Here is an 8,409-nt window from a genome sequence, read left to right on the forward strand (position 1 = left end):
ATTTGAATAAGAAAAGTCAACCCAAGAAAGTTTACATGCCTTAGAAAAGGTCAGTTTAAATATCTGATGGCCTCCTCTGGAGAATAAATGAGACAAAATAAGAAAGGAGTGCTTAAGGGGAAGAAGTAGGCAGAGAGGAAGAAGACAAGCAAAACATTTCAGGACATCACAAGTTTAACTTTGGCTTAAAGTGTAAACTTAAGTTAACCTTTGTTTAAGATTAATAACACCTCTTCAATATAATGTCATTTGTGACTTTATCGCAAAGAAAAAAAGTATCTGAATTTATTAAAGTCTTAAAAAAAACTCACTCATTGGACAGTCACTCAAGTTTTCTACCAGCATAGCATTTCTCTTAACTAAGGATAAGAGAAAAGGAGGAATCTGCTCATTCTTATCCTGTACTTTTGTCCTCAGGGACAGCAGGCTGGAATTTGAATCTAAGCTCCTTTCTTTCAATTCCCTTGAAAATAAGTAATTTAATCAAACGCATTTTAAAATATAATGCATTCGCAGACTCAGGAAGGTATGGAGACAGTCAAGGACACCAGTGACCCGGTAAGCGACACTGTTAGGCCTTCGCCTTGAGTCCGCTAGCTCGATTCTGGTACGATTAGATCTAATTTGGGAAGGGGAGGTGGGGGTCGCTAAATTGACAAAATCCCAATGTTTTCAAAGTCTAGTAAAATATTCTAAACAGCAGGGAAGAAGGGTCATCCATGTCCTCTCAAGTGAGATGTCTCCCCGGGACCAGGCCTCAAGCACACAGAACTGTCCACATGTCCTGCAGCTTGGTGTGGCAGAAGTGGTCCAAGTTCTAGTCAAACAGTGCACGGTTTCTTCAGGCCTTGTCGCTCACTATCTGGTCAGGTCTGCTCGTGGACATTCGTTTTTGATGTCTGTAGAACGAGCACAGAGCTTCTTTCCCATCCGGCTGTGGGCATTAAGTGTCTGCGATGGTCCCTGGGATGGTCCAGGCACGGGGCAGGTGCTCCTCTAGCTCCTGCCTCCTCCCAGATGTCCACCAAGAGAGTTTAAAGCAAATTAGCAGGAAGACGCGGAAGACCACACTTAAGAGTTTATGTAATGTATGTATACATAGTACCAATTCAGGATAATACAACGTAACACTAGCTCTGAACATCATCAATTATTTTAGAAAACTATCAAGATGCTAAGACCTTGTAAGAAGTTTAGTTTTCTAAAACTGCTATCATGTCAACTTTTTTTCTTAAGAAATAAAAAACCAGGGAATTCCCTGGCGGTCCAGTGGTTAGGACTCTGTGCTTTCACTGCCGAGGGCCTGGATTCAATCCCTGGTCCGGGAACACTGCGTGTCAAAAAAAAAAAAAAAGGAAAAAAAAATACTGTATACTTTCAGTGAATAAATAAATCCATATTTACATTATTTAATGTGAAAATACGCACACACAGACAGAGATGTGGAATGATATACAGCAAACTCCAAACAATTTGCTCTGAGATGCCAGGAAAGGTAGGAGGCTGATTCTGGGGATAAAGCTAGGGAGAATTTTAGTTTTATTCGTAATTAAAAAAAATTTTCAAAGTGGCTATATTCACATATGGATTTTTTTAAAAGATTAAAAAGATAAATGGAAGCTGACTAAGGCCAAAAGAGAGGCCCCGGGTCCTGGGGTGACTCCACTGCCCACACGCTGGGTGGAGTTATCACCTCCCACTGTGGCCTGAGAGACCTGTTTACATTACTAGCTGACTAGTTAATCTGGGAAGTTTTTTTTTGAGGTAGGAAGAGAAAAAATACAGAGGCTTGGTAAAAAACAGGGTCAGGGTCACATCCCGCTCATGCTAGAGAGCTCTCCTAGGCCAAGGGTCTTCAGTTTTTTTGGTGTCAGGATCATGTCCTCTAAAAAAGTCTGGAGGACCCTGCAGAGCTTAGGTCACGTGGGTTCTACCTACTGATAATGACCAGATTAGAGAATGTTTAAAACATTTACTTATTAATTCATTTAAGATGAGAGGAATGGACTCATTTCGTGCTAACATAAATATCATTTTGAGGATAACTTCATTAAAAAAACAGCAGGAAGAATGACACTGTTTTACATTTCTGCCTATTTCTTTAAAGCCTTGCTTAAAAGACAGGTAGACCTGCATTTCTGCTTCTGTATTCAATCTGTTTGATATGGTATTTTGCTTGAAGTATATGAAAAGAAGCCCAGCCTTCACAGACATGTTTCGTTGAAAACGGGAGGTATTTCAATGGCTTTTAAAAAAAAATTGTCGATATTCTTCTTTGATTCTATGCTAACATTCAATAAGTGGTAGTTTCTTAAAGATTAGTTGCACCATGGAATCTGGAACCATATTGATGGATGTTTCAGTGGCCTCAAACCCTGAGATGTGTCCTGCAATTTCAATGTGTCTCCTGCCCATGCATGTTTGCAGCATTACTGAATGTGATGGCATGCAGTCATGCAGATCTTCCACCGTTCACATCAAGAAGCCCTGTTTGTTAATATCACCAGGAGCCGTTGGCACCAGGAGCTGTCAGGTTCACGCTGGCGGATACACGTTTTCCAAAATTCAAATTTTTGCTTGCAAGTCTGAATTTTATCATGGGCAACAAATAGTGTCACTGCTGTTTCCCCTGAATTGACAGGCTTCCTTCATTCCTTTTCGAGAAAGCAAACGTCAAATATTCAGGTCTTACTAACCCAATCTGTCTGTCGTTTGTTCTTTCAAGTATTGAATAAAAATGATGTTCCTGAAGAAAGTGGCTAGCTCAGTCTGCAACTCACACGACCGTGCAGTGCTCCTAGAGGCTGCCAGCACACTGCAGTGTGCCCGAGGGCTCTGTGTGAACTCTGCACATCATCCACAAAATGTTATTAAAAGGTGTGTTTGCAAGGGCTGAGATTTACCAACCCTAACGTTTCATGCTTCATCAAGGATAGTCTTAGGTCCGACTGGTGTGGCGTGGTGGAGCACACGCTGGTTTCTAGCTGGACACCACTGCGCACTCCAAGCAAGGAGCTCTTCTACCCACCACCGGCTTTGCACCATCAGGGCGAACGGCCACACGGTGAAAGAGGCAAAAAAGGCCTTCGCAGTCTTGGAAAGACAGTTTTGACCTTGCAGATCCCTTGGAAGTATCTCAGGGACTCCAGGGGCCCAATGACCGCACCTACAAACACTGCCCTATGGAAATGCTGAGGATATCGTCACAGCTTCAGAGTTGTGAAAACAAGGTTATCATATACCACCCCTAGAGAAGCCTGGCCCACTACCTGAAGGTGAAAAAAACAACTTCTAGTTGTATATGTATCAAAATGATCTACAAATGCAAACATACACAGACCACCCCCGCCCCATTTCTTCCTCCTTGAAGTCTACCAAGAATAAAGGACCAGCAATTTAGGAAAACTAGGCTTGCTCCCTAGAGGGAAACATTACTATTTTCATAACTTTATAAGTCAAAATACCATAATTAGAACACATTGCTGGTGAATAACACAACCAGCAGATAAAAATCCAAATGTAATACACGAAGTTCACACACATCAACGACAAAGCAGAGACTGAAAAACCTAATCAAACAGGTGAAACAGCTCAAGCTCTATTAAAAATACCACAATATTAAAACTTGAAGCAATAAGGTATAAGGTTATAGTCTGGATCCCACTTAGTTCAAATACTATCTTTTTTTTTTTTTTTTTTTTTTTTTGGCCACACCGTGCAGCATGTGGGAGCTTAGTTCCCTGACCAGGGATCAAACCCGTGCCCCCTGCATTGGAAGCGCAGAGCCTTAACCACTGGACCGCCGGGGAAGTCCCACCAAATAATATCTTCATTTAAAAATCCCAACACAAAAAAGGAATTCAGGAGTTTAATGTAGTGGGATTTGACAATTTGACAGTAAACTTTTGGAAGTCCAGTTGCTAAAGCATCAGAAAGCAACATCTGCATTTAAATACAACTAAGGGGAAATGACAAGTGAAGTCACCCGATGTGGGACTAATCACAGATAAAATCTCTAACTTCTAAAAGCAGAATTCCTTATGAATCTTATGCTAAAACACTTTTCTTCAAAAGAGTTAAAAATGGGGTGAGGAGAGGAATGTATTAAATGCTGATTTCTTATTAACAGACTAGATCCCTGAGAGTGAAAAGTCTGAAAGGGGGTCAGTAAGTACACTCTGACTAGAGAGACTTTGGATCACCTTACTAGGTAATTTTACACACAGTCTACAAGCAGAACACAGTGCACACTCCAGGATCATCAATGATACTGATTTCTTCCAGGTGGTGAAATGACAAGCAAATTGCAAGAAGAGAGGCTTGGTAAATGGGAGAGGGAGAGAACAGACAGAGACAGAGACAGATAAGCTTCAAGATGAACAAATACAGGTAATACAGCAGCGGAAAAATAAAATAAGTTGTGGTTAAGATGCTGGGCTCTGAATTACCACAGTGACCTAGAAAAGAGACGATAACCACAGCAACCACTAACACTTCCCATAGTCTTACAACACTCCGGCACCATTTTAAGCGTTTTATGTGTATGCACTCATTTAACTAACCCTCATAAAAATACAGAGAGGTAGGTCCTTTTATCCCCATTTCATTCCCATTTCCAAGCAGAGAAGTGAGTTAGCCTGCCCAAGACAGCTCAGCTAACCAGTGGTGGGGTGGGAGCAGGGATCCGACCCCAGCCTTGTGGCTTCAGACCCCCCGCCCTTAACCACTAAGCACCCTGCCTCTCAAGTTCAGAGGGAACCTTGCTTTTACCTAAGAGCGTGCCGTTAAACTGTTATGCTTTAAAAGTCCAATAAAAATGCCAATAAACATCAAAAAAAGGTGTATGTCCCCAAAACACCGTTCGGTAAGATGGTGCAGCTGTCTGTGCAGCCACTACAAGTTAGCAACAAGGGGACCGTGCTGGCTGCAGGAGGCCACCAATAAGGCACTGGGCTACAGGGTCTCAACCTCACCCCACCTGGGATGACCAAGCCCCCGCCTGATTATTTCACCGCCTGATTATTTCACTGGCCACTAATTTGTCAGCAATGGAGTAAAAGGAAAAACACAGGAAAAGCCAAAACTTGAATATAAAAGACCACTGCTCACTATTTAGGAAACAATTTCTAAGTAATTACATGTCCTTTGCACATTTTTTCTAAAGCAGAACATTTTAAAGACATTTCTCCCAAACATTATGGAAAAGTTTAAACCTACACAGAAGCTGACTACTTGTATTCAACGTGTACACCTGTATAACCACTTCCCCAGATTCACCAATTGTTCACATATTAGCATATTTGCTTTACATTTATTTTTCTCCTTGTTATTTGAAATAAGTTGCAGAGATCATGATACTTCACCCCTAAATACCTCCGTCTGCAATTCCTAAGAATGAGGACAGTGCCTACAGATCACAATCCCTTTCAAACTAACAGTAATTCCATAGCGTCCCACATCGCTCTGCACTCGGCCACTGTCTTCTGCAGGCTTGATTTTACTTTGTTTTGTTTTTAGAACAAAGATCTGATACAGATTCACTCACTATATTTGACTGTTACATCTCTTTAGCTTTTCTTTTTAACTAGAGGGGTTTTTGATTTATGAATAATTCAAGGGCCTGAAACAAAACCAGACTTTTCTTGCTGTAGTAGTTTGTCCTTGTGCACTTTAGCCACGTCTTTCCAAGATTAATAAGAAAGATTTTTCCTTGAGTACATTAGTGAGAGAAACTACCCCAGTTTTGGAGTTCTCCGCATCCTTGGTGGTACTTTTCCCATCTGACAGGGAAGAGGAGGTGAGGTGGGCCTTGTCTGGAAGCAGATGTGGGTGACAGAGGTCTTGCCTGCACCGGCCCCTTGCTCCGGCCTCTGGTCTGGGATGCTCTGCATGGCCAGGAGCTGGGCTGACAGAAGGGTGCTTTGTCTCATCTTATCACCTGGAAATCCAGAGCCTCCCCAAAGACTGCAGGCCAGCTTTAGCTGGGTCTCCAAAAAAGGTCAAAAAGATAATACCAGAAGATGACATATGTGGCTGCCTTTCCTTCTGGGACGGCCACCAGCAGCGGCTTGGGGACATGTAGCTGACACAGGGGCAGGGGCCCTGGACTTGGCCTTACAGCCTGGTAACCTTGGGGAGGAGTGACTAGGATGCGTCCGGCCGACCTCCCCGGCAAGAATGCTGGGAGGAACAAGTCGGGCAGTGTTCACAAAAGCGCATCACATCTGGCAGGCCGCCGTCGGATAGGAGGAGAACCACCCTGCAGTGCTACCTGATGTGTGGAAATGGAGCAGGGTGTACCCCAAACCTCTGTGCCTTCGAAGACACGGTCCTTCCCTAGATTCAAAAACACACACCCTTTTCTTGACTACTAACCTTGCTTCTTTACTTTTGTCTCATTCTTCCACACAATTAACATCTTTTAATGAAAAAATTCTAGGAGTTTAGCTTTTGCTGCAAGGCAGGAGTCATGATCAGTTCCGGGAAGACTAATTAACAAAAGTTGTGCAGGCTTTAACACAGACATGCACCCCCCAGAGAGTGATTTGTTACTCTGGTTTCCTTCCTCACTGGCAGGAATGACAAGAGAAAACAACTTCACACAGGCTCATTCCAGGGAGCTTTAAAGGTGTACTTCTAAAAAGCCGCCTCATAGACAGTGACAGCCACACACCACACAGATGTTAGTGCAGCAAACACCTGGAGTTGGACTGATACACTATTCGGAGAGAAAGCATCACTGGTTTGAGCTCTTGAGGGGTCTTTGTTTTTGGTCGTCAATGACATTTTTCCTTCCTAGTTCTGGGAATGAGGACAGTGCTAGGCATCCATCCTCACAACATTCACTGACTTTAATCACGCAGGAGTGTCCCACACCTGGGAACCCGCGTGCAAGTGCACGTGCATGTGCACAGGTGTGCTTAGCAGCGCTGGCTAAGTCATCAGATGGGCTGCAGCGGGAAAGGAAGCCTTCGGGTTTGACACCCTACACTGCCCCCTGCTCGTTCTTTTCTAAATTTTTTTGGAAAGGTAAAGACTTTCATTGAATTGGTGACTCAGGAACACTTGTGAGAAAACAAACTCTTCTATAATCAGACTTCCATTCCCCAGGAAAAATGGGTTTACACAGAGAATAGTTTGCTCTCCAGCTCCCCACCAGGCCGAGGTTACTCCTCAGTCTTTCAGAGACAGGACTCACCAACCGACTACAAGATCGGAGCAGTTAACAACTTGCTTGAGGCCAGAGTAAAAGCCAGCTGGCACAGGATGGAGGTCGCTCTCTTCCTCTCTGGCCATTAACATCTTTTTTGGCTTGGCTATTCTTGCCTTAAACCTGGCTCTGGAAGTGAAATATATTTTACTATACTTAACAGGCAATTACAATTCAAGGAATAGTCTAGAACAGGGGTGGGCAAACTATGTCCCACGGGCCAAATCTGGCCAGCCACCTGCTTTTGTAAATAAAGCTCTACTGGAACACAGTCATGCCTATCTATGGCTGCTTTCTCAGCCAAAAATATTTACTTTCCAGCCTTTTCTGAAAAAGTCTCTCGATCCCAGTCTAGAACTGTGCTGTCCAATACAGCAGCCACTAGACACATGTCTATTTAAATTTAAAATAACTAAAATGAAGTAAAATTAAAAATTCAGTTTCTCAGTTGCAGTAGCCACGTTTTAAGGGCTCAACAGTCACATGTGACCAGGGGCCACTGTAGTGGACAGCACAGAGGACATTCCACCATCGCAGACAGTTCTCTCGGACAGCCCTGGAAGTACAGGATTTAAGTCATCAAGCTAAATTTACAGCCATCAAGTTCCTCCAGGTGACGCCTTCTCCTTCTACAGACAGAAAAGTTTAGACTTTTCAGCAACATGTTCCTGTCACACTTGGACTTTTTAGGATATGCTAATTCACTATATTAACTGCAAACTCTAGACTATGTAATAGGAGACAAATATCAAACCGACTGGGACTACTCATCAGTTTAGTGATCGTATTGATTGATTTGTTCACTTGACTGCCCCACCACCCAGGGGACTGTAAACTCTGAAAGCTGGGCCACAGGGCTTGCTTCATATTCCGAATTAGGTTCCTGCTTGGCACGTGGTGGTAGCGACTTGACAAATATTTGTAAAATGAATGAAGAAATGGACCCTAGGCACAAAAACTGTCATATACCAGGGGCCACTGAAACGCACGGATGTTGATAAGACACTGGGGAAAAACCCGCTATTGTAATCCTGTGGCAAAAGGTTCTACAAACAGCCAAAATTTCTATTTTTAAAATAAAACAAAAAAAAAATTTTTTTTAAAAGATTCTAAACAAAACAAAACAACTGCCTTGGTTTGTGTAACTGCCTTGGTTTGGACTCTGGCCCTACCACTTACAGGCTGAGTGACCTTGGGCT

At 43.0% G+C, this 8,409-nt stretch overlaps 1 protein-coding gene across 11 annotated transcripts in view; it reads right to left on the reverse strand.

Annotated features, from left to right (window-relative positions):
- PPP2R5C (protein phosphatase 2 regulatory subunit B'gamma) overlaps window positions 1–8,409 on the reverse strand; it is a 132,157-nt gene that overhangs the window by 83,868 nt on the left and 39,880 nt on the right. The gene's annotated exons all lie outside the window — the stretch shown is intronic.

The sequence above is a fragment of the Stenella coeruleoalba genome (assembly GCF_951394435.1).
Source record: "Stenella coeruleoalba genome assembly, chromosome: 2".
Taxonomy (NCBI): Eukaryota; Metazoa; Chordata; class Mammalia; order Artiodactyla; family Delphinidae; genus Stenella; species Stenella coeruleoalba.